The sequence below is a fragment of the Tursiops truncatus genome, chromosome 10 (genome assembly GCF_011762595.2).
Source record: "Tursiops truncatus isolate mTurTru1 chromosome 10, mTurTru1.mat.Y, whole genome shotgun sequence".
Classification (NCBI taxonomy): Eukaryota; Metazoa; Chordata; class Mammalia; order Artiodactyla; family Delphinidae; genus Tursiops; species Tursiops truncatus.
The window spans coordinates 70,105,294-70,131,735 of NC_047043.1; the positions used below are offsets into that span (position 1 = coordinate 70,105,294).

General features: G+C 41.4%; 1 protein-coding gene and 1 pseudogene across 1 annotated transcript in view; one reads left to right on the plus strand and one right to left on the minus strand.

Annotated features, from left to right (window-relative positions):
- Positions 1-26,442, minus strand: part of ERC2 (ELKS/RAB6-interacting/CAST family member 2) — an 866,017-nt gene that overhangs the window by 595,237 nt on the left and 244,338 nt on the right. The gene's annotated exons all lie outside the window — the stretch shown is intronic.
- Positions 6,929-7,627, plus strand: LOC101316203 (adenylate kinase 2, mitochondrial pseudogene; annotated as a pseudogene).

A 26,442-nucleotide genomic window follows, 5' to 3' on the forward strand; every position in this document is an offset into this window, starting at 1 on the left:
ATGTAAAAATGATATAAGCTTACTGTTTTTTTTAATTGGGGTAGAGTTATTTTACAATGTTGTGTTAGTTTCTACTGTACAGCGAAGTAAACTTACTGTTAAATTATTTTTTTAGTCTTCACAAAAAATGGATATTTGGGAACATAAGACCATACCATCTGAATCTCTGCACATACACAATTCCCTTAATTTGTTTTGATATATAACTGACTTTTTGCTAAATCTGCATTAAAGATGGTTTGACAGATTTATCTTGTTCCTTTGGACACTATGATCCTGGGAACAATAGAAAGTAATAGAATGAGATGCCAGCTTTCAAATATCTGGCCAGTGGTGTTAGTGATGTCCAAAGTTTTTTGGGATAAAGTTTGTCCCAAATAAACTAAATAATAAAGTTTAGTTATTTAATTCAATAATTACTAAGGACCTAACACGTAATAAACAATACAGAGATATCAAAGATAAATGTAACAGGGAGGGGCAAGATAAGGGGTAGGGTGTTAAGGAGTACAAACTACAAAGAATAAAATAAATAAGCTACAAGGATATACTGTGCAGCACAGGGAGTATAGCCGATTTTTATAATAACTATAAATGGAGTATGACCTTTAAAAATTGTGAATCACTATGTCGCATACACGCAACTTATATGATATTGTAAATCAACTACACCTCAATAAAATAAAACTTTAAAAATTATTCAAAAAAATAAAGAATAATTTAAAATAAGATAGATGTAGCACAGTGACTATGAAACATGTCAGGTCTCAAGGAACTTGACTATCTAGTGGAAGAGGGAATACATAACTAGATTACCAGACCACAATGATAGCAGCCACCATTTACAGAATGCTTACCATATGCCAAGCTCCATGCCTCCCATCTAGCTCCTGGGTGAATCTGCATAACACCCCTATAGGTAGGAGTTACCACCCCCATGACAAAGCTGCAAACACTCAAACTCAGAGAGTTAAATAATATGCCCAAGATCACAGAACTAGTAAACTTGAGAGTGTGACCAAGGTATCTGACTCTTAAACGCACACCCTTAATTACTAACATAACACCAGGTTTAGATTGCTATTTGTGTTTCCTTCACGCTCTGCAAATGTCTAGGGTTTTAACAGCTAACTGAACCTGACTTCTGGTTTGTTTTTCAGTCCCCTGTTAGGCCCTCACCAGTTTTGAACAATATGCTAATGGGAGAGAATGAGAGGTAAGCATCCAGGCCTGATGAGGGAAGGACTATGGAAAGCTTCATGGAAAAGTACAGGTGGGTGGTTAGTCTTTAACCATTTTTGGACTCCAACAGAAATCTACCAGAGGACTCTTTCTGAGCTGAAATACTTCTCCTTGAACCTTATATACAATGGCCTTTGTTCTACTCATTTGGGAACATGAGGAAAACAGGATCCACCTCTCCCATGATGAGAGCTTCTTTGTCCAAAGTCTTTCTTACTAAGCGGTCATTATTCTATCCACTATGTCTTATATGGCACAATGTTGGGTGCTCTCAGCAGCATCCTGGTCATTCACCTCTACCCGTGTACCTGATCTCATCTGATCTTGGAAGTTAAGCAAGCTTTGGGCCTGGTTAGTACTTGAATGGGAGAGCATCTGAGCACAACGGATGCGATAGGTTTTTAGCGTGGAACCAAGAACCACAGAGGATTGTTTCCAGGCCTTGAAACCTAGTGAAGTTTGCCCTGCTGGATTTTGAAACTGCCTTGGACCTAGTAGCTCCCTTTTACCTTCCATTTCTCCCTTGTTTAACCTGGAACGTCTGTAACTTATCCTATGCCTAACCTATCATTGTCTATTGGAAGCAGATAAATTGTTTTAGTTTCATACGTCCCCTGATGGAGAGGAATTGTGCCTCAGGAGTTGTACATAATAGGTTATACCAAGAGCCTCATCCGTACATAATTTTAGACGATTTAGATGATGGGAATTTTGAACTGATGAGATTTGGGGACTCTGAGTTGATGTTGTAATGGGATGAGACCTTTGAGACTTTGGGATGGAGCAAATGTATTTTTTATTTGGGAGGGACGTGAATCTGTAAGGGGCAGAGGGCAAACTACAGTCAGCAGAATAACACCCACTAACAAAGATGTCCACTCATTTCCAAAACCTGTGAATACATTATATTACATGGCAAAAGGGGCTTTCCAGATGTAATTAAGGTTATAGATATTAAGATAGGAATCTTAATATCTATATTAAGATATCTGGGTGGGCCCAATCTAATCACATGAGCCCTTTCAAAGCTCAGAACTTATTCTGACTGAGGCAGAAGACAGAAGTAGCAGATGGGGAAGCCAGAGAGACTGCTAAGCATGAGAAAGTTTCAATGTGCCACTGTTGGTTCTGAGATATAGGGGCCATGTGAAAGGACCAGAAGGGGCCTCCAAGGAATGAGGATGGTCCCCAGTTAATGGCCAACAAGGAAATGGGGACCTTGGTTCTACAAACACAAGGAACTAGATTTGACCAACAACCTAAACAAGCTTGGAAGCACATTGATCTCAAGAACCTCTAGAAAGGAGCACACTTTGGTTTTGGTCTCATGAGAGTCAAAGCAAAAAATCCAATTGAGCCATGATGTACCAGAACTGCTGATCTATGAGCTAATAAAAAAGTTGTGCTAAATGTGTGCTAATTTTTTATGGCAGCAATAGAAACTAATATAGCGTGGTTAATCTTTTACTAACCTTTGGAATCCCCTATTAGACAGTTCTTTCCACACTGAGGTGGCATACATGGCTCTGAAGCTTCTATATACAGACGTTTGTTCTACTCTTTCAAGGAGAAAAGAACAAATCAGGTTCCTCTTCCATGGTGACAGGTTCTTATCCCATGATGACAGCTTCTCAGTCCAAAGTCTTTCTTACTAAAGAGTCCTATTCTACGCACTGTTTCTTATATGACACAGTGTCAGGTGATCTCAGCAGTAGCCAGCTCATTTACCTTAGTCCATTTCTATATCTTAGGTCAGATTCCTAAGAGGTATAGTCTGAGACAGGGACTTTTATGTAAGTGATTTCTTAAGCGAGAGTTCAGAGGGGAACCCATAAGAGAGGGAGGAAACCCATATGAAGTAGAGAAGAAAGTTGAGCAAGGATTTTGTTGTATAGGAAGTCTAGCCTGATCCCGGCCAAGATGGTAGAGGAGGAAAACCCTGAACTCACCTCTTCCCATGAACACACCAAAATTACAACTACTTACAGAGCAAGTGTCTATGAGAACCACCTGAAGACTAGAAGAAAAGATGTTCCACAACTAAATATATATATATATATATATATATATAAAGAGGGAAGCACAATGAAAGTAGGAGGGGCAGAGACACGGTTAGTCAGGACCCACAATCCCAGGGAGGCAACCCACAAATGGGAAAAAGATCACAATGCTAGAAGACCTCCCGAAGGAACAAGGTGTCCAAACCCCACACTGGGCTCCTACACTGGGAAGACAAACCTGCAGAATGTCTGTCTTCGTAAACCAGTGGGGCTTATGTTTGGGAGAGATGGAGGGTTATGGAAAACAGACTCAGCTCTCAGAGGGCATGAGCAAAATCTCACACACTTCAAGTCCCAGCACAGAAGCAGGAGTCTGGAATCCTCCCTCTAGCCTATTAGCATTGGGGTCTTACCCAGCCACCAGTAAGCTGGCACCAGCTCTATGACCCACAGACTGTGCACCTAGACACACCAGGACCTGGCCTCACCCACTAGCGGGCCAGCAGCAGCACCAGGCCCCCCAGGTTTCACACCCAACCACGTGGGGGCCCGCTCCACCCACCAGAAGTCTGGCACCAACACCAGGTTCCAAAGGCCATGCAACCAATGGCACAGAAAACCTACCCTGCCCACTGGCGGACCCACAGCCACCACGAGGCAAGGCCTTGTAGCCAACCGAGCCAGGGGCCCACCCCGTCTACCAGCATGATGAGTAAGTTGGCTCTGCCAAAACAGAAAGGTACTGGACCTCATAGGATGTCTTCCACATTTCTGCTACATTTCTCCAAGATTGAGAAACGTAACAAACCTACCTCAGACATAGAAATAAACACAGAGAATTAGGCAAATTGAGGAGACAATGAAATATGTTCCAAATAAAGGATCAAGACAAAGCCAGAAAAAATAAACTGAAAAAGTGGAGATATGCAATCTATCCAATAAAGAGTTCAAGGTAATTCTTAAAAAGGGGAAGAATAACGGATGAACACAGTGAGAATGTCAATAGAGTTTAAAGATATAAAGAAGAACCAAACAGAGCTGACAAACACAATAAATGAAAATTTAAAATATACTAGACAAGGGCTTCCCTGGTGGCGCAGTGGTTAATAATCCGCCTGCCAATACAGGGGACACGGATTCAAGCCCTGGTCCGGGAAGATCCCACATGCCGCAGAGCAACTAAGCCCATGAGCCACAACTACTGAGCCTGCTCTCTAGAGCCCGCGAGCCACAACTACTGAGCCCACGTGCCACAACTACTGAAGCCTGTGTGCCTAAAGCCCGTGCTCCACAACAAGTGAAGCCACCGCAACGAAAAGCCTGCGCACCGCAACGAAGAGTAGCCCCCGCCCGCCTCAACCAGAGAAAAGCCCATGCACAGCAACGAAGACCCAATGCAGCCAAAAATAAGATAAATACAAATAAAATAAAATAAAATATACTAGATGAAATCAACAGTAGATTAAATGATACAGAGGAATGGATCAGCAATCTGCAAGACAAAGTAGTGGAAATCACCCAAGCTGAACAGAAGAAAGAATCAAAGAAATGATAGTTTGAGAAAATACCAAGCATACTAACATTAGCCTTATAGGGGTCCCAGAAGGAGAAGAGTTAAGAGGAAGGGGCAGAGAAATTATTTAAGAAATAATAGCTGAAAACGTCCCCAACCTGGGAAAGGAAACACATCCAAGTCCAGGAAGCAGAGACAGTCCCAAACAAGATGAGCCCAAAGAGGGCCACATCAAGACACATCATATTTAAAATGGCAAAAATTAAAGTGAGAATCTTAAAAGCAGCAAGAGAAAAGCAATTAGTTATGTACAAGGGAACTCCCATAAGGCTATCACCTGATGTTTCAACAGAAGCTTTACGGATCAGAAGGGAGTGGCACAATATATCCAAAGTGATGAAAGGAAAACCCCTACAACCAAGAACACACTACTTGGCAAGGTTATCATTCAGATTTGTATAAGAGATAAAAGGTTTTACAGATAAGCAAAACCTAAGAGTTTAGCACCACTAAACCAACTTTACAAGAAACGTTAAGTGGACTTCTTTAAGTGGAAAAGAAAAGGCTACAATTAGAAATATAAAAATTATGAAAGAAAAAATCTCACTGGTAAAAGCAAACATACAGTAAAGGTAGTAGATCAACCACTTATAAAGCTAGTAGGAAAGCAAAAAGACAAAAGTAGCAAAAAACATTTATATCCACAATAAGTAGTTAAGTGATACACAAAATAAAAAGATATAAAATATGATGTCAGAAACATTAAATGTGGTTGGGAGGAACACAGGGTTGTTGGAATGCATTCAAACTAAAGAGATCATCAACTTAAAATAACCCCATATAAACTGTTTTATATGAACCTCATGGTGACCACAAACCAAAAAACTATAATAGAAACACACACAAAAAGAGAAAGGAATCCAAACACTTACGATAGTGATCAAATCACAAGGGAAGAGAGCAAAATAAGTGTAAGAAAACTAAAAAGAACACAAAAACAACTAGAAAACAATCAACAAAATGGCAATAAGTACGTACCTATCAAGAATTCCTTTAAATTGTAAATGGACTAAATTTGCCAATCAAAAGACAGAGTGGATGAATGGATAAAAACAAGACCCATCTATATGCTGCCTACAAGAGATTCACTTCAGAGCTAAATACACACAGAGACTGAAAGTGAGAGGATGGAAAAGTATTCCATGCAAATGTAAACAAAAGGAAAGCTGGGGTAGCTATACTTATATCAGACAAAACAGACTTTAAAGCAAGTATTGTAACAAGAGACAAAGAAGGGCATTACATAATGATAAAAGGATCAATCCAACAAGAAGAAACACCAATTGTAAATATATATGCACTGAACATAGGAGCACCTAAATACATAAAGCAAATACTGACAGAGATAAAAAGAGAAATTGATGGTAATACAATAGAGTAGGGAACTTTAGCACCCTACTTACCTCAATGGACAGATCATCCAGACAATCAATGAGAAAACCCTGATCTTAAATGATACATCAGATGGAATTAACAGACACATAAAGAACATTTCATCCAAAAACAGCAGAAAAACATTCTTTTCAAGTGCACATGGAACATTCTCCAGGATAGATCACAGGCTAAGCCACAAAACAAACCTCAATGAATTTAAAAAGACTGAAATCATATCAAGCATGTTTCCTGACCACAATGGTATAAGATTAGAAATAAACTACAAGGAAAAAACTGCAAAAAACACAAACACAAAACACTATGCTACTGAACAACCAGTGCGTCCTGAAGCAAAGAGGAAATGAAAACACAATGATCCAAAATGAATGGGTTGCAAAAGCAAATCTAAGAGGGAAATTTAAAACAATACAGACCTACCTCAGGAAACAAGAAAAGTTTCATATCAACAATCTAACCTTATGCCTAAAGGAACTAGGAAAAGAACACACAACACCCAAAGTTAGTAGAAGGAAGGAAATAATAAAGGTCAGAGCAGAAGCAAATGAAATAGAGACTAAGAAAAACATAGAAAAAAATCAATAAAACTAAGAATTAGTTCTTAGAAAACATAAAATTGATAAAAATTGATAAACCTTTAGCCAGACTCATCAAGAAAAAAATGAAAGAGGCCCAAATAAATAAAATCGGAAATGAAAGAGAGTGAGAGGCTTCGGCAGCCATGGCTCCCAACGTGCCCGCAGCCAAATGGGCCCAAGAGTGTCCTAAAGGCATCTGGTCTGTGCTGCTGGGGCCGCCCAGAGCCAGCAAGGGTACCCAGCACCCAAATTCGCTGAAAGCTTCTGTGTCTGCCATTTGGCTACTGGAGACGTTCTGAAGGCCACAGTGGCTTCTGGCTCAGAGCTGGGAAAAAAGCTGAAGGCAACGATAGATGCCAGGAAACTGGTGAGAGATGGAATGGTCGTGGAGTGCACTGAGAAAAATTTGGAGACCCCTCCATGCAAAAAATGGTTTTCTTCTAGACGGCTTCCCTTGAACTGTGGGGCAGGCAGAAATGCTTGATGACCTCATGGAAAAGAGGAAACAGAAGCTTGATTCTGTGACTGAATTCAGCATTCCAGACTCTCTGCTGATCTGGAGAATCACAGGACGACAGATTCACCCCCAGAGTGGCCATTCCTACCACAAGGAGTTCAACTTCCCAAGGGAGCCCATGAAAGATGACATCACAGGGGAACCCTTGGTCCACCGATCAGATGATGAGAAGGCCTTAAAAATCTGCCTGGAGGCCTACCACACTCAGACAACCCCACTGGTTTACTACAGTAAACGGGGGATCCACTCTACCACTGATTCATCCCAGACCTCCGATGTCATGTCTGCAAGCATCCCAGCAGCCTTCTCCAAAGCTACATCCTAGTAACAGAAGGCCAAGGCTGCACCACTGCTCATCACTCCACGGCATGATCCCTGCTCTTCAATACTGGGCAGAGGGCAGGGGTGGTCAGGGTAAGGATGGAGACGGAGGAGTGGTGAGGGATCAAGAGGAGAATGGGAAGAGCAGCAGTGCTGTGGTGAAGCGATTTCTTTTACATGGAGTAGAAGTCTCAAAAAGTATAAGCAAAGGGAAAAATTAATTTTTTAAAACACTGACTGGAGGGTATAAATACAAACAGGGAGAGGCAGTATTATTTCTAAGGAATCACGTTGGCATTTACTCCAGACTGGTGACAGTATTTTTTAAAGCCAGTGCCCTAAGACCTCAGCTTTTATGGGAACCTCATGCCAGCCCAGGAATGCAGGAAATCACACTGTTGTCCTGTCTGTCCTGTAGCTTGGAACAGGGCAGGAGTTAACTACTAACCCTGGCTCCCCATACCATGAGAGCAAAAAGTCATCTCTCCATTTGAAAGAGATATGGAGTGTGTACATGGGAGCAGTGGCTCAGCACATCAGGTTTACTGGAGTCATGGGGCAGGTGGGGCAGCTGGTCTCACTCCCCTCCCAACTTATCACTGATTTACCAGCCCACCTGCTCTCGTGGGTAAGCTCTTGGCAGCCACCCAGCATATGCCACATTCCTACACTCTTGCCTTCCTCCACCCATGTCGTGTGAAAGAACCCTTTTTAATAAATAAGCAAGTGTCCTAAGCAACATTATCCAAAGACTGTCCTTTCCATCTTCAAATCCTGTGACTGGGATGACTCAACAGCACTGTGATGTATTATTTTCAATGAGGTGCCTTTCTTAACTATGTTAAAAGTTTGTTAAAAAAAAAAAAAAAGAAAGGAAGTAGGGAAGGGAGGGAGGGAGCGAGGAATGAAAGACAAGTTACAACCGACACCACAGAAATCCAAAGGATTAAGAGACTACTATGAACAGTCATATGCCGATAAAATGGATAACCTAGAAGAAGTGGATAAATTCCTAGAAACATACAATCTCCAAAGATGGCATCAGGAAGAAATAAAAAAATATGAACAGATTACCAGTAATGAAACTGAAATCAGTTACTTCTAAAACAAAATCCCAAGAAACAAAAGTCGGGACAAGACAGCTTCACAGGTGAGTTCTACCAAGCATTTAAAGGTGAGCTGACACCTATCCTAGTCAGACTATTCCAAAAGATTAAGAGGAAGGAATGCTTCTGAACTCATTCTACAAGGCCAGCATCACTGTGACACCAAAGACAGACAAAGATTTTCACAAAGAAAGAAAATTATAGGCCAATATCACTGATGGACATAGATGCAAAAATCCTCAATGAAATATTAGCAAACAGAATTCAGCAGTGCATTAAAAGGATCATACACCATAATCAAGAGGGATTTATCCCAGGGATGCAACAATGGTTTAATATCCTCAAATTAATCAATGTGGTACACCACATTAACAAACTGAAGACTAACAATCATATGATCATCTCAATAGATGCAGAAAAAACATGACAAAATTCAACATCTATTTATGGTAACAACTCTCAACAAAGTGGGTATAGAGGGAACATATCTCAATGTAAGAAAGTCTATATATGACAAACCCACAGCCAACATCATACTCAACAGAGAAAAGCTGAAAGCATTCCCTTTAATTGAGGAACAAGACAAGGATGCCCACTCTTGCCACTTTTATTCAACACAGTATCAGGAGTCTTAGTTAAGCAAGACACATAATACTGAAAATCTGAGCCACAGGAACCAGAAAAAGAAATAAAAGGAACCCAAATTACAAAGAAAGAAGTAAAACTGTCACCATTTACAGATGACATGATAATATATACAGAAAATCTTAAATCCAAAAAACTATGAGAATAAATGAATTCAGTAAAATTGCAGGATACAAAATATATAGAAATCTGTTGCATTTGTATTCATTAACAAACTCTCAGAAAGAAAAAGTAATGAAACAATCTCGCTTACAATTTCATCAAAAAGAATAAAATACCTAGGAATAAACCTAGAAAAGGAGGTAAAAGATTTGTCCTTAGAAGACTGTAAGACAGGGATGAGAGAAATTGATTATGACTCAAGCAGATGGAAAGATATGCTACACTCACGGACTGTACTGAATATTGTCAAAATGACCATACTATTCAAGCAATCTACAGATTCAGCGCAATCCCTATCAAAATTCCAATGCATTTTTCAAAGAACTAGAACAAATAATCCTAAAATTTATATGGAAACACAAAAGACCCTGAAGAGCCAAAGCAATCTTGAGAAAGAAGAACAAAGTTAGAAGTATCATGCTCCCTAATTGCAACCTACATCTACAAAGCTACAGTAATCAAAACAGTATCATACTGATACCAGAACAGACATGTAAATCAATGGAACACAATAGAGAGTGCAGAAATAAACCTATGGTTATATGGTCAATTAATTTATGACAAAGGAAGCAAAAGTATACAATGGGGAAAAGACAGCCTTGTGAATGATGTGGGGAAAACTGGACAGCTACATACAAACTAATCAAACTGGACTACTTTCTCACACCATATACAAAAAATAAACTCAAAACGGATTGAAGGCTTAAATATAAGACCTGATATCATAAAACTCCAAGAGGAAAATATAAGCAGTACACTATTTGACATCTATCTTAGCAGTATTTTTTTTTTTTGCTTTGTCTCCTCAGACAAGGAAAACAAAAACAAAAATAAGCAAATAGGACTACATTAAACTAAATGCTTCTGCACAGAAAAGGACACTACCAAGAGAACATAAACGGGACCTCCCTGGTGGCCCAGTGGGTAAAACTCTAGGCTCCCAATGCAGGGGGACCAGGTTCGATCCCTGTTTGGGGAACTAAGAGTTCACATGCATGCTGCAACTAAGAGTCTGCATGCCTCAACTAAGAAGCCCACATGCCACAACTAAAAAGCCGGCATGCAGGGGGTTCCAAGATAGCAGACGAGTAGGAGGACGGATGCATCAGGAATACATCTAAAGATGCAACAGTTCTCACAGAACACCGGCAGAACACTAGCAGAAGACCCTGGACACCAGAAAGGACTATAAAGATCCCCACATAACTGGGTAGGACAAAAGAAAGAAGGGAGAAGGAAGAGGGGAGGAAGTGGGACAGGACCTGCACCATGGGGGGTGGAGGAGAGAAATGAAGCAGGGGAGAGAGTTCCACATCCGGGGAAGCCCCCTCACCGACAGCAAAATAGGTTGGGACAGAAGGGAAACATTTGAGGCTGTCAGAGGAGGTTGAAGCAACCAATCTGTGGCAGACGAGCCACCACAGTCCTGCGTGCCCCAGGCAGGGACGTGTGTCCACCAGTGCACACAGGGGCTGGGAGCTGGTGCGTGGTGATTAGAGAGCAAACCTGGGGCGACGACTGCTGCTGGCTGTGGGGAGATGGCCTGAGGGGACGGGAGGGAGGAAATCCACAACAGGGAATGCCTATGAAGGAAAACCAGACTGCGATGGAAGCAGGGCACTACTGCTGAGTCACACGGAGCCACCACTGTAGCCTCTGTCTCTCCATAAAGCGGCACCTGCAGCCGGGCAATAAAAAAAGTCCTACCAGGGCTGACCTTCACGCGTCTGCCGCTGGGCACTAAAAGAAACTCGGCCAGGGCTGGCCCTCGAATGCCTACCACCAGGCACTAGAAAAAGCCTAGCCAGGGCTGGCCTTCAGCAACTTCCACCAGGCACTAGAAAAGGCTCCCACTAGGGTCATATCTCTTCAGCCCATGGCCGCTGGCTTCCTTGCACACCTGGCACTGCCAGGGCTCCCCTGATGCAAGGAGCCATACCACCTCCACACCCTGTCCTCACCAGGGCAGACCCAAGTGCTCCAGGGAAGCCTTGGTAACAAACTCCTGTGGGTGGCCCACATGCAGAGGTGGGGATAAAACCACAGACAAGCCCCAGGGGTGGGGTGACTAAGGAAGAGGAGCGAAAATCTTTCCATCAGTTGTACAACCTGCAGGTTAAATCCCCGTCATCAGCTAGGGAGACCCTGCGTGTACAGAATATCTGAGCGGACGAGTGTTCCCACAAATGAAAACAGTCTAACTCTAGCAGCCGTGGACTTTGGGGACAAGCACATGTGGGAATAGGGCCAGATCAGAATCTAAGCTGTCTCCACAGGCCCACAGCAGATCCAGAGACCAGCCTAGGCACTGGAGGGCCTCGTGGGGAGGCAGAGGTGGGCTGTGGCTCACAGCGGGGGCAAGGACACTGACAGCTGAGACCCCAGGAAAACATTATTACTACTATTATGTTTTGATTTGTTCTGTTGCTAGTTCTGTTTTTTGGGGTTTTTTTTAATTTTTATTTTTACGTAGTCCTTGGGGATTTTTTTAAACATATTTTTTATCTTTTTATATATTTCTATTTTTACTTTGCTTTTCTGTTCTGTTTTTTCTTTTTTTAATATATTTTTAATCTTTTGTATTTCTATTTTTACTTTGCTCTTCTGTTGTCCTGTGGTTTTTTTCCCTTTTCCTTTTTTTTTTCCTTTTAATCACTTTTGTCTGTTTCTTGTTTTCGTTGCTTTATTCTTCAGCTGGCACTCTGCTTTGGTTTTGTTTTTTGTTCTCTGTTTTTGTTAGTTTTGTTTTTAATTGTTTGATTTCATTTTGGTGTTCTTTTGTCTGTGTGGTGTTCTCTTCTTTTTTGTTTTCTTTGGTTGTTTTTGTTTCTTTTGGGTATGTTTCTTTGTTTCTGTTCTTCAATCTTTGATTTTACTTTTACCATTTGTCTGGGGTTTTGTTTGTCTTTTTTTTTCTTCTTCTTTAATCCCCTTTATTGCCATGACAAGTAGCTTGCAGGGTTGTGGCTTTCCGACCAGAAGTTGGGCCTGAGCCTCTGGGGTGGGAGCACTGAGTCCAGGATGCTGGACCACCAGAGAATTCCTGGCCCCAGAGAATATTAACAGTGAGAGCTCTCACAGAGGCCTCCATCCAAATCCAAGACCCAGTTCCACCCAACTGCCTGCAGCCCCCACCACTAGACACCTCATGCCAAACAACAAGCAAGACAGGAACACAAACCCACCCATCAGCAGACAGGCTGCCTAAAGTCATACTAAGCTCACAGAAAACCCAAAACACACCACCTGACATGGTCCTGCCCATCAGAGGGAAAAGACTCAGCTCCACCCTCCAAAATGCAGGAACCAGTCCCTCCCACCTGGAAGCCTACACAAGTCACTGGACCAACTTCACTCACTGGGGGCAGAGACCAGAAGCCAGAGGAACTACGACCCTGCAGCCTGGGGAAAAGAGACCTCAAACACAGTAAGTTAGAAAAAATAAGAAGACACAAATATCTTGCAGATGAAGGAACAAGGTAAAAAACCCCAAAACCAAATAAATGAAGAGGAAATAGGCAATCTACCTGAAAAAGAATTCAGAGTAATGATAGTAAAGATGATCCAGAATCTCAGAAATAGAATGGAGGCACGGATGGAGAAGATGCAAGAAATGTTTAACAAGGACCTAGAAGAACTAAAGAACAAACAATCAGTGATGAACAACACAATAAATGAAATGAAAAATACACTAGAAGGTATCAACAGCAGAATAACTAAGGCAGAAGAACGGATGAGTGAATTGGAAGATAGAATGGTGGAAATAACTGCCGAGGAGCACAATAAAGAAAAAAGGATGAAAAGAAATGAGGACAGTCTCAGAGACTTCTGGGACAACATTAAGTGCAGCAACATTCGAATTATAGGGGTCCCAGAAGAAGAAGAGAAAAAGAAAGGGACTGAGAAAATATGTGAAGAGATTATAATCAAAAACATCCTTAACAAGGGAAAGGAAATAGTCAATCAAGTCCAGGAAGCACAGAGAGTCCCATACAGGATAAACCCAAGGAGAAACACACCAAGACACATATTAATCAAACTAACAAAAACTAAACACAAAGAAAAAATATTAAAAGCAGCAAGGGAAAAACAAGAAATAACATACAAGGGAATTCTCATAAGGTCAACAGCTGATCTTTCAGCAGAAACTCTGCAAGCCAGAAGGGAGTGCAGGATATATTAAAAGTGCTGAAAGGGAAAAAACTACAACCAAGATTATTCTACCCAGCAAGGATCTCATTCAGATTTGATGGAGAAATCAAAAGCTTTTCAATCAAGCAAAAATTAAGAGAATTCAGCACCACCAAACCAGCTTTACAACAAATGCTAAAGGAACTTCTCTAGGCAGGAAACACAAGAGAAGGAAAAGACATACAGAAACAAACCCCAAACAATTCAGAATATGGTAATAAGAACATACATATCAGTAATTACCATAAACGTAAATGGATTAAATGCTCCAACCAAAAGACACAGACTGGCTGAATGGATACAAAAACAAGACCTGTATATATCCTGTCTACAAGAGACCCACCTCAGGCCTAGGGACACATACAGACTGAAAGTGGTGGGATGGAAAAAGATATTCCATGCAAATGGAAATCAAAACAACACTGGACTAGCAATTCCCATATCAGACAAAATAGACTTTAAAGAATGTTACAAGACACAAGGAAGGACACTACATAATGATTAAGGCATCAGTCCAAGAGGAAGACATAACAATTGTAAATATTTATTCACCCAGCATAGGAGCACCTGAATACATAAGGCAAATACTAACAGCCATAAAAGGGGAAATCAACAGTAACACAATTATAGTGGGGGACTTTAACACCCCACTTACACCAATGGATAGATCAGACAAAAAATTAATAAGGAAACACAAGCCTTAAATGACACATTAGACCAGATGGACTTAACTGGTATCTTTAGGACATTCCATCCGAAAACAGCAGAATACACTTTCTTCTCAAGTGCACATGGAACATTCTCCAGGACAGATCATATTTTGGGCCACAAATAAAGCCTCAGTAAATTTAAGAAAACTGAAATCGTATCAAGCATCTTTTCTGACCACAATGCTATGAGATTAGATGTCAATTACAGGGGAAAAAAACCTGTAGAAAACACAAACACATGGAGGCTAAACCATATGCTACAAGATAACCAAGAGATCACTGAAAAAATCAAAGAGGAAATCAAAAAAATACAGAAACAAATGACAACAAAAACACTATGACCCAAAACCTATGTGATGCAGCAAAAGCAGTTCTAAGAGGGAAATTTATAGCAATACAATCTTACCTCAAGAAACAAAAAAATTCTCAAACAACCTAACCTTACACCTAAAGCAATAAGAGAAAGAAGAGCAACAACAACAAAAAAACCCCAAAGTTAGTAGAAGAAAAGGAATCATACAGACCAGAGCAGAAACTAATGAAAAACAAATGAAGAAAACAATAGCAAAGATCAATAAAACTAAAAGGTGGTTCTTTGAGAAGATAAACAAAATTGATAAACCATTAGCCAGACTCATCAAGAAAAAAAGGGAGAAGACTCAAATTAATAAAATTAGAAATGAAAAAGGAGAAGTTACAACTGACACCGCAGAAATACAAAGGATCATAAGAGACTACTATAAGCAACTATATGCCAATAAGATGGACAACCTGGAAGAAATGGACAAATTCTTAGAAAAGTACAACCTTCCAAGACTGAACCAGGAAGAAATAGAAAATATGAAGAGACCAATCACAAGCACTGAAATTGAAACTGTGATTAAAAATCTTCCAACAAACAAAAGCCCAGGACCAGATGGATTCACAGGCGAATTCTATCAAACATTTAAAGAAGAGCTAACACCTATCCTTGTCAAACTCTTCCAAAAAATTGCAGAGGGAAGAACACTCCCAAACTCATTCTACGAGGCCACCATCACCCTGATACCAAAACCAAAAATATCAAGAAAAAAAGAAAACAGTGCACACCAATGTCACTGATGAACATAGATGCAAAAGTCCTCAACAAAATACTAGCAAACAGAATCCAACAACACATTAAAAGGATCATACACCATGACCAAGTGGGATTTATCCCAGGGATGCAAAGATTCTTCATTACATGCAAATAAATCAATGTGATACACCATATGAACAAACTGAAGGATAAAAACCATATGATAATCTCAGTAGCTGGAAAAGCTTTTGACAAAATTCACACCCATCTATGATAAAAAAAACTCTCCAGAAAGTAGGCATAGAGGGAACCTACTTCAACACAATAAAGGCCAAATATGACAAACCCACAGCAAACATCATTCTCAATGGTGGAAAACTGAAACCATTTCCTGTAATATCAGAAGAAAACAAGGGTCCCACTCTCATCACTATTATTCAACATAGTTTTGGAAGTCCTAGCCATGGCAATCAGAGAAAAAAAAGAAATAAAAGGAATACAAATTGGAAAAGAAGTAAAACTGTCACTGTTTGCATATGACATGATACTATACATAGAAAATCCTAAAGATGAACCAGAAAACTACTAGAGCTAATCAATGAATTTGGTGAAGTAGCAGGATACATAATTAATGCACAGAAATCTCTCACATTCACATACACTAACAACGAAAGATCAGAAAGAGAAATTAAGAATCCCAGTTATCACTGCAACCAAAAGAATAAAATACCTAGTAATAACCTACCTAAGGAGGCAAAAGACCTCTATTCAGAAAACTGTAAGACACTGATGAAAGAAATAAAAGATGACACAAACAGATGGAGAGATATACCAGGTTCTTGGATTGGAAGAATCAATATTGTGAAAATGACTATACTACCCAAAGTAATCTACAGGTTCAATGCAATCCTATCAAATTACCAATGGCATTTTTCACAGAACTAGAACAAAAAATTTACAAATTGTATGGAAACACAGAAGACCCCAAATAACCAAAGCCATCTTGAGAAAGAAAAATGGAGCTGGAGGAATCTGGCTCCCTGACTTCAGACTATACTACAAAGCTACAGTAATCAAGACAATATGGTACTGGCACAAAAGCAGAAATACAGATCAATGGAACAGGACAGAAAGCCCAGAGATAAAACCACGCACATACAGTCACCTTATCTTTGACAAAAGAGGCAAGAATATACAATGGAGAAAACACAGCCTCTTCAATGAATGGTGCTGGGAAAACTGGATAGCTACATGTAAAATAATGAAATTAGAACACTTCCTAATACCAAAACAAAACTCAAAAATAAACTCAAAATGGATTAAAGATCTCAATGTAAGGCCAGACACTATAAAACTCTTAGAAGAAAACATAGGAAGAACACTCTTTGACATAAATCTCAGCAAGATCCTTTTTGACCCACCTCGTAGGGTAATGAAAATAAAAACAAAAATAAATAAATGGGACCTAATGAAACTTAAAAGCTTTTGCACGCAAAGGAAACCATAAACAAGACAAAAAGACAACCCTCAGAATGGGAGAAAATATTTGCAAACGAAGCAACAGAGAAAGGATTAATCTCCAAAATATACAAGAAGTTCATGCAGTCAATAACAAAAAAAACAAACAACCCAATCAAAAAATGGGCAGAATGGAACTCCCTGGTGGCACAGTGGTTAAGAATCTGCCTGCCAATGCAGGGGACATGGGTTTGATCCCTGGTCCGGGACGATCCCACATGCCACGGAGTAACTAAGCCTGTGTGTCACACTACTGAGCCTGAGCTCTAGAGCCCGTGAGCCACAACTATTGACCTCGCATGCCACAACTACTGAAGCTCACATGCCTAGAGCCCATGCTCCACAACAAGAGAAGCCACCACAGTGAAGAGTAGCCCCCACTCGACTCAACTAGAGAAAGCCTGCACGCAGCAACGAAGACCCAATGCAGCCAAAACTGAAAATAAGTAAATAAAAAAAAATTTTTTAAAAGGCAGAAGACCTAAATAGACACTTCTCCAAAGAAGACCTAGAGATGGCCAACAAACACATGAAAAGATGTTCAACATCACTAATTGTTAGAGAAATGCAAATCAAAATTACCATGAGGCATCACCTCATACCAGTCAGAATGGCCATCATCAAAAAATCTACAAACAGTAAGTGCTGGAGACAGTGTGGAAAAAATGGAACCCTCTTGCACTGTTGGTGGGAATGTAAATTGATTCAGCCATTGTGGAGAATAGTATGGAGGTTCCTTAAAAAACTAAAAACAGAACTATGTTATGACCCAGCAATCCCACTACTGGGCATTATACCCTGAGAAAAACATAATTCAAAAAGATACATGTACCACAATGTTCACTGCAGCACTATTTACAATAGCCAGGACATGGCAGCAACCTAAATATCCATCGACAGATGGATGGATAAAGAAGATGTGGCACATGTATACAATGGAATATTACTCAGCCATGAAGAGGAATGAAATTGAGTTATTTGTAGTGAGATGGATGGAACTAGAGTCTGTCATACAGAGTGAAGTAAGTCAGAAGGAGAAAAACAAATACTGTATGCTAACACATATATATGGGATCTAAAATAATGGTACTGATCAACCTAGTGGCAGGGCAGCAATAAAGACACAGGCATAGAGAATGGACTTGAGGACACAGGGGCAGAAGAGGAAGCTGGGAGAAGTGAGAGAGTAGCACTGACATATATACACTACCAAATGTAAAATAGAGAACTAGTGGGAGCAACTGCATAGCACAGGGAGATCAGCTCGGTGCTTCGTGACCACCTAGAGGGGTGAGATAGGGAGGGTGGGAGGGAGGCTCAAGAGGGAGGGGATATGGGGATATATATACGTATAGCTAATTTACTTTGTTGTACAGCAGAAACTAACACAACATTGTAAAGCAATTATACTTCAATAAACATGTGAAAAAAAAAAGACACACACACCCCAATGTTCATTGAAGTCCTATTTACAACAACTAGGACATGGAAACAACCTATATGTCCATTAACAGAGGAATGGATAAAGAAGATGTGATACATATATACAATAGAATATTACTCAGCCATAAAAATGGAATGAAATTGTGTCATTTGTAGTGAGGTGGATGGACCTAGAATCTGTCAGAGTGAAGTAAGCCAGAAAAAGGAAAAACAAATATCGTATATTAACGCATATATATGGAATCTAGAAAAATTATACTGATGAACCTATTTGCAGTGCAGGAGAAGAGGCACAGATGTAGAGAATGGAGTTGTGGACACAGAGTGGGAAGGAGAGGGTGGGATGAACTGAGAAAGTAGTACTGACATATATACACTATCATAGTAGCTAGTGGGAAGCTGCTGTATAGCACAGGGAGCTCAGCTCGGTGCTCTGTGATGACCTAGAGAGGTGGGATGGGTGGGAGGCTCCAGAGGGAGGGGATATATGTACACATAGAGCTGATTCGCTCTGTTCTGTTAGCAGAAACTAACACAGTATTGTAAAACAATTATACTCTAATTAAAAAAAAAAAAGCCCACATGCTGCAGTGAAGATCCCATGTGCCCCAACTAAGACCCAGCACAGCCAAAATAAATAATACATAAACAAATAACTATTAAAAAAAAAAAGAAAACATAAAGGCTGCCTACTGAATGGGAGAAGATATTTGCACATGATATATCTGATAAGGGATTAATATCCAAAATATACAAAGAACTCGTACAATCCAACATCAAAAAACAATCTGATTTAAAACTGGGCAGAGGACCTGAATAGACGTTTTTCCAAAGAAGACAGGCAGATGGCCAACAGACACATGAAAAGATACTCAACATCACTAACCATCAGAGAAATACAAATCAAAATCACAAGGAGGTATCACCTCACTCCTGTCAAAATGGCTATCAACAAAAAGAAAACAAATAACAAGCATTGGTGAGAATGTGGAGAAAAGGAAACCCTTGTGCACTGTTGGTGGAATTGTAAACTGATGCATCCACTGTGGAAAACGATATGGAGGTCCCTCAAAAAATTAAAAATAGAACTGCCATATGATCCAGCAATTTTACTTTTGGATATTTACCCCCACACACACACAAAAAGCAAAAACACTAATTCAAAAAGATATATACCTCCCAATGTTCACCGCAACTTTATTTACAATAGTCAGGATATGAAAGCAACCTGCGTCCATCAATAGATGAATGGATAAAGAAGATGTGGTATAAATATACAATGAAATGTTAGCCAAAAAAAGTGACATCTTGCCATCTGCAACAACATGGATGGACCTGGAAGGTATTGTGCTAAGTGAAATAAGTCATACAGAGATGATCTCGTACGATCTCACTTATATGTGCAATCCAAAAAACAAAGCAAACGAAAAGAGACATAGGTACAGAGAATATGGTTGCCAGAGGGGAGGTGGGTAGGAGAAGTGAAACAGGTGAAGGGAATTAAAAAGCATAGACCTCCAGCTATAAAGTAAGTCACAGGGACAGAGCACACAGCAAAAGGAATATGATCAATAATACTGTAATAGCTTTGTATGAGGACGGATGCTTACCAGATTTATTGTGGTGATCATTTCATAGTGTATGCAAATGTCAACTTACTATGTAGTACACCTGATACCGAATATCATATTGTGCTATATCTTATTTTTTTAAAAAAGAAAGAAAATTAAGCCTAAGCCCGCAGGAGCTCTGGGGAGTCCCCTCTGCCCCAGAATTTACCCCACTTGACTCCAGGAAGCTGAGCTTCTGTAACTCTGCTCTAGTCACTGCATGGGGGCTACCTGGACACTTCTGGACAGGAGGAAGTATGGCAACTCTAACCACATGAAGGCACACCTCTAGGAAAGATCACAGGTATGAGTCTTGGCAGCAGCACCCACAGCTACTGGAAGATGGGCACACCTGCCCAGTAAATGGGAGGCCAGGGGGTCTGAGCCAGGCAGAATTAGCATCTGCTATAGTTCATGATTCAGAGGTCGTGCACAGAACTCCAGCTTTGGTGTGAACCAGCACAGAGTGAGTAGGGCTGGATTCCATTTCTTCTATTCTAGATAACTGGCTTTAAAACTTTCATTTTAACAGTACAAGTTTTTTTTGTTCCCAAACAAAATTCTACATCACACACAGATGATAAAATTGAGCATCTAGTATGTTTCAGACAGTGTGACAGATCCTAGAGACAGGGAGGAAGTAAAACAGATTTGTCCCTGCCATCATGAGGCTTACTGTCTGGTAAGAGAGACAGAAGAAATATGAAAAGAAACAAACTAAAAACCGCAAATATATACAGAAGGTAAGTGCTGTACCAACAACAGCAATAAATGGATGCTGAGATGGAGATAATGGGGGAGGGAAATTTACGATCCAGAGCCATGCTGAACATGTGGTCAAATTTCTAATTCTTTAGCTCTGAACTGTAGTATCAGTTAAGGTACTTTATTTTTCCCTGTTATCATCTCCCTTAAATTTCTTTTTTTTAAAAACATCTTTATTGGAGTATAATTGCTTTACAATGGTGTGTTAGTTTCTGCTTTATAACAAAGTGAATCAGCTATACATATACATATATTCCCAAATATCCTCCCTCTTGCGTCTCCCTCCCACCCTCCCTATCCCACCCCTCTAGGTGGTCACAAAGCACGGAGCTGATCTCCCTGTGCTATGCGGCTGCTTCCCACTAGCCACCCCTTAACTTTAATCTAGTGATCAGGGAAGAACTCCCACAGTGGGAAACATTCAAGCTAAGACCTGGAGGATGAGCAGGAGCTAGCCATGCAAACACCTGTTGGGAGAGTGGTTCAAGAAGAGAACAAAGAAGTGGAAGAAAGTGGATCTATTGTGACTGATGGGGTGGGAGGAGAGGAAAGGCCTGGAGCCCACCCACTCCATTGCAGGGATCCCTAAAGCACCTTCTGGGAACTCCAGGCCACCTTAAAATGTCATTTGAGAGCCATAATTCTGGGTATCATACTTCTGGTCACAGATTCTAAAACTGGATTGAAGAAAGTCACTGGCTTTCTGTCCAGTTACCCTCAGGGACCACCCAACCATCATTCCACATTCTTGGATCTTTATACACTTTTTGTCATGTCCCTTTCTTTCTCAAGTACTTGAAGAAGGCGTGGGGGAGGGAGGGCCTGGCTTGCTTCACAGCTCTAACCAGAGGGCCCATTTTAGAGATGCCAGCAGGGGATGGCATATGAATCAACAGCGTGTTCCCTGCACACCCCCACGGTCCAGATGGCTGCATGTCACAGGAGGAGAGGGCGGCTCCTCCGCAGAAGACTTCCCTGGCTGGAAACACACGCCATACTTTGGACCACGAAGGGAACACACTGTGGTAGTGGTGGTGACATTTTTACAAGAAAAGGACACAGTATTTCTTTTGCAACATTTTCATTTCAAACACCCATCTGTAGTAAAACCTTATAGTGTAAGATACTGAGGGCTCATAGAATCGGAAAGCACCATAGGAACTAGCTGGTGCAGCTTCTCACTCACAGTGTGAATCTCTTCCTATCCCTGATGTGGGTCACTGAGCTGAAGTTTGAAATTTTTACATCTGGGCAGTCACAACTCCACGAAGCAACTCTGACAGTTGGAAAGTTTTCTTTACATATGTTAACTCAAAATCTGCTCCCTCTGACTCTCCTCCATCTGGTGTGGTTCTTCATTACACAGAATTTAATAACACCCATGCTGGCCATTCATCGAGCTCTTGACATTTCCCAAGCACTGTGCTAAGTACATGACATAAAATACCTCATCTCACCCTCAACCCAAACTTGGGAGATAAGCACAAATCTTATCCTCACTTGTCATGAGGAAACCCAAGCCTCAGAGAGGATAATGGAGCAACCCAAGATCAGACCACTGAGAAGCAAAGCTGAGATTCTGACCCACAGCTATCATTCTTTAAAAGCTCAGCCAACTCTTGACATGCAACTTCCACAGAACAAATCTAGCTCCTTTTCATAAGAAGGCACCCCAAGTAAGGGAAGCCAGGCCACATCTATCTCTTATGGAATTTTCTTCTCTACCTGAAATATCTCCAGGTCCTTTGGCCATTCTTGGTAGAACGTAAGAGCCCAAATAAGAACCACCCTGATGACCCTTCCCCGGAAAAGCTCCAGCTTCTAATCTCATTCCTAAAACATGGTGCCAAGAACTGGCCATTCCACACGCAAGCAATCTGACAATGGCAGAGTCCATCCAGCCTTACCCATCTTCTAAAGCAGCCAAAAATCAGTCAGCCATTTCAGCCACTGTGAGCTGTTTTGCATCAAGCAAAGATGCTCCTGAATCAGAAATGGTGTGACACTGTCCCATGTGGGACAAGGTAGGCTCACATGAATGAGCCCAGGGCCAATTCCCCCCACCCCCAAGAGAAGTGCCCTAGACACAGGGGTTCCTTGGCTTCCCCTGTGGGACTTGCAAACATTCGGCTTTCAGGCATCACAGATGGAGCCTTTTAAACCACCATGCATGCACTCCATCAGAATTTTAGGGTTTCAGATGGTGAACAAAACCTGTTGGTGCTGCTTGCAAGTCAACCTTAAATCTGCTCCAAATCCTCACCATCTAGTCTTTCTCTGCAGCAGATTCTGTGCAACTCTAGAATGTTTTATTGCATTTGCCCTTGTTATTGTATTAAAACTAGTGGAAAACTGAAACAAAAGGACTGACGTAAGTGACAACAAGCACAAATCAAAGAACTGAGGCAGGTGGCACTCGTGCACATCTCAAAATGGCTCATCTCTAGCGTGAATCTGACACTTTAGCCAGGCAACTCCCTTTCAAGTATGAGGCTGAGTAACAAAATTATTAATACTGCCAGAGATTCCTAATGACTGTACCTGAAAAAAAAATTTTGAGATTTTAGAATTTTTTTCATATCTCTAAGAAGAGTAGTCTCTTCCTCCTGTAAAACATATAAATAACTGATTTTTGGACATCTGATTTGCAAACACTTCAGGCTTTACCACCAACCAGCTGTAAAACCTCAGATAGGATGGAGACCTCTCTGTGCCTCATGGCCTCATCTATAAATGGGAACAAGAACTGCACCTGTCCCATTTGTTACAAGGATGAAATAAGCTAACAGGTATAAAGCCAGTATGCAGTGGTGCCTAGAAGGGTACCTGGAACGTAGTTCAATAAATGTTCGCTATTTAACATTTATTTAATGGTGCGACCCACTCCTCATGACCATCTGGAGTTCGGAGGGCATTAGGACAAGCCAATGCAGGAAGGGCAGGAAAGGCAGGAAGCTGGAAAAGGGGCATGCACCCTGGGAGGGGACAGAAATGGTCACAAGAATAGGATGCCCCCAAGATGGCAGATGGTCCCTTTGGAAAAGTGTAACAGGTGAGAAGCAGCCTAGGCAGAAAGGCAATGATGGGTCACATGTGGAGTTCATTCACAGGCAGAGCTGGTAAATGGGAGGCCGTTGCAGAGGGCTTGTTGAGCAAGCTGGCAGCAACGTGAAACCAACAAGCAAGCTGTACTCCTCAGGAGGTCCAGAGGAAAGAAAACAGGGCCCAGTCTAAGAGCTACACAGCAAACTGTCTGAGGGCACACTGAGTAGTTACCTAACCCCTACCACACAGCACACCCTCTAGCACATGGCCCAAACAAGAGCACCTAACATCCATTACCAAGCACCTCTCTCACACAGCCCTCAACCACAACTCCCCGAAGTCCTGTGATTATCCTCACTTTACAGATGAGGGGTCTAAGGCCCAGAGAGATAAAATGACCAGGCTAAGTGCTCAGATAAGGGAGAGACAGATGGATGGGTAGATGAAGTAAATTGACAACATGGTCTCAAACCTAAGGCAGAAGCCATTTCCCAGAAAGAAGCTACACATCACCCTCTGATTTCATGCCCCACCATAACCGCCCCAATATCCTGCCATTACGGTCACATTCATCCATCCACACTCCTCCCAACATAGTCCCCAGGTTGTCCTTTCTATCATACACCCTTCATTCATTGCAGTCTCTCAAAGGCAGAGTTCAAATCCCATGTACTGCAGGAGGCTACACACACACACACACACACACGCGCGTATTAATTCTTCCTTCTTGTCCTGCACTTTGCTTTTATTTCCATTAGAACGCAGATAACAATAGCTAATATTTTAGAGTAGTTTCCATGTACTAGGTACTGTGCTAAACTGTACATGTTCTGTATCCTTCCATCTTCAGAATTTTTTCCATTTCACAGGCAAGGAAACCGAGGAACTGAGTGGCCTACAATAATACTGTTCAGATTCAATTCCTTGCCTGTGCTCTTAGCCATTATTACCTAGCTCTCTGCAATATTCTTTCTGCATGTGTAAGTATATGTCTTCCGGGGGGGCCTGGGAAAGTGGAGAAGGTGGCCCCCCAATCCCCAACATAACTCCACAGTGCCTGCCCACTGCTGATACCCACCACTGTTTGCTAAGTCTAGTTGACTTCCTTAACTTGGGGAGTTCAAGGAAGCTGGATCATCGGGAACTATTTCGATAACTGAGGAAATGGGGGCTGGCAGAGAAGGGGGGCCATGAGCACGGAGAGGAGAGGGGCAATGTGAGGGATGAGCAAGCCACAAAGACGTGTCCAGAAAAAAATAACAACAGCTGCTGTTTACTGAACCCCTACTTGGGCAGGACCCCTGCCAACTGCTGACAGGCATTACTGCATTTCTAATCCTCACAGGGTAACCCGCATTATTCCCATTGTAAAATGCAGATCTGGAAACTGAGGCACTCACCTGAAGTACCCAGCTTGGAGCAAAGGAGACAGGCCTTGAACTGACACTTAACTCTGATGTCCGCATGTCCCACTACAGCTGGTAAGCAGCTTTGGGTGGAGGGGGCGTACATTTAAAAAAGAAATGCTGATCATAAGAGCCACCGCCAAAAGTGCGGAGTGGTTTTGGGAGGGTTTGGTTGGGGGGGTGAGGGCGGGGTTCACATAATGCTTGGGGAAAAAGTGAAATTTGCCTGTAATCCCAGTATCCCAGAGATGAATGCCATCAACAGTCTGCCATAAACTTGCTTTCCAGACCTGTTCTCCATGAATGTGTATAAATGTGATATGTTGGGGGGGGCGGTGTGTTCTCTTTAATTAAAACAGGACAGTACTATACATTGTGGGAAACAGCAGAAAAAGGTGAAGTATATTAAAAATACAGCCCATCCTCAAAGGAGTCTAGACAACCACATCCAGTCAGGCAGTTCCCATCTAAATTCACTGCTGAGTGACAAGACAGATGACTTCCCTCCTTCCTTAAGACTAAAACTTCTTGATATCAGTTATTGAGAAGATATAATGGAAGTTGAATAAACTGCTCTAAAACAATCAAGCTGTCCACAAAGACACAATTGGAGTTTCGCTTCTAAAAACTGTACTGGTATAATTTTCCTGTTGGCCATTCCCTTGAAATAATAATTGAACTAGTGAGTCCATTCCTCATAAACACTTTCATCATCTTTGGCTTGACGACGCCTAGCTACCAAGCCACAGATAAAAGTTTCTTCAAGATAGTAAATCATGAGCCATATGTTAGAAATTACCCTTCCTCCCCTATAAATGGGACTATACCCCCCACCCTTTGTCCTTTCCAAAACAGTGGAAGGGATTTTTGGCAGCCAGACTCACATTAGAATCCCTGGGAATAACACTGCTAATCCCCAACACGACACTTTGAAGCCTTCAGAGTCATATTTCACAATGGTATTTTCACAATGTCTGTGGAGATCATGTTTATAAAAACAGATTCAAAACAATGAAAAAGGATAACTGGAAACTGAGCTCCAGTCACCTATGTGAGAAAAGCTCTTGGCGTTGGCTGTGCCTGTGCCTGAGACAAGCATCGTCAGGAGAGAGGGCACAAGGTCATGATGGAAATCCCAGCTCTGTAGACTAATGGCCTGGA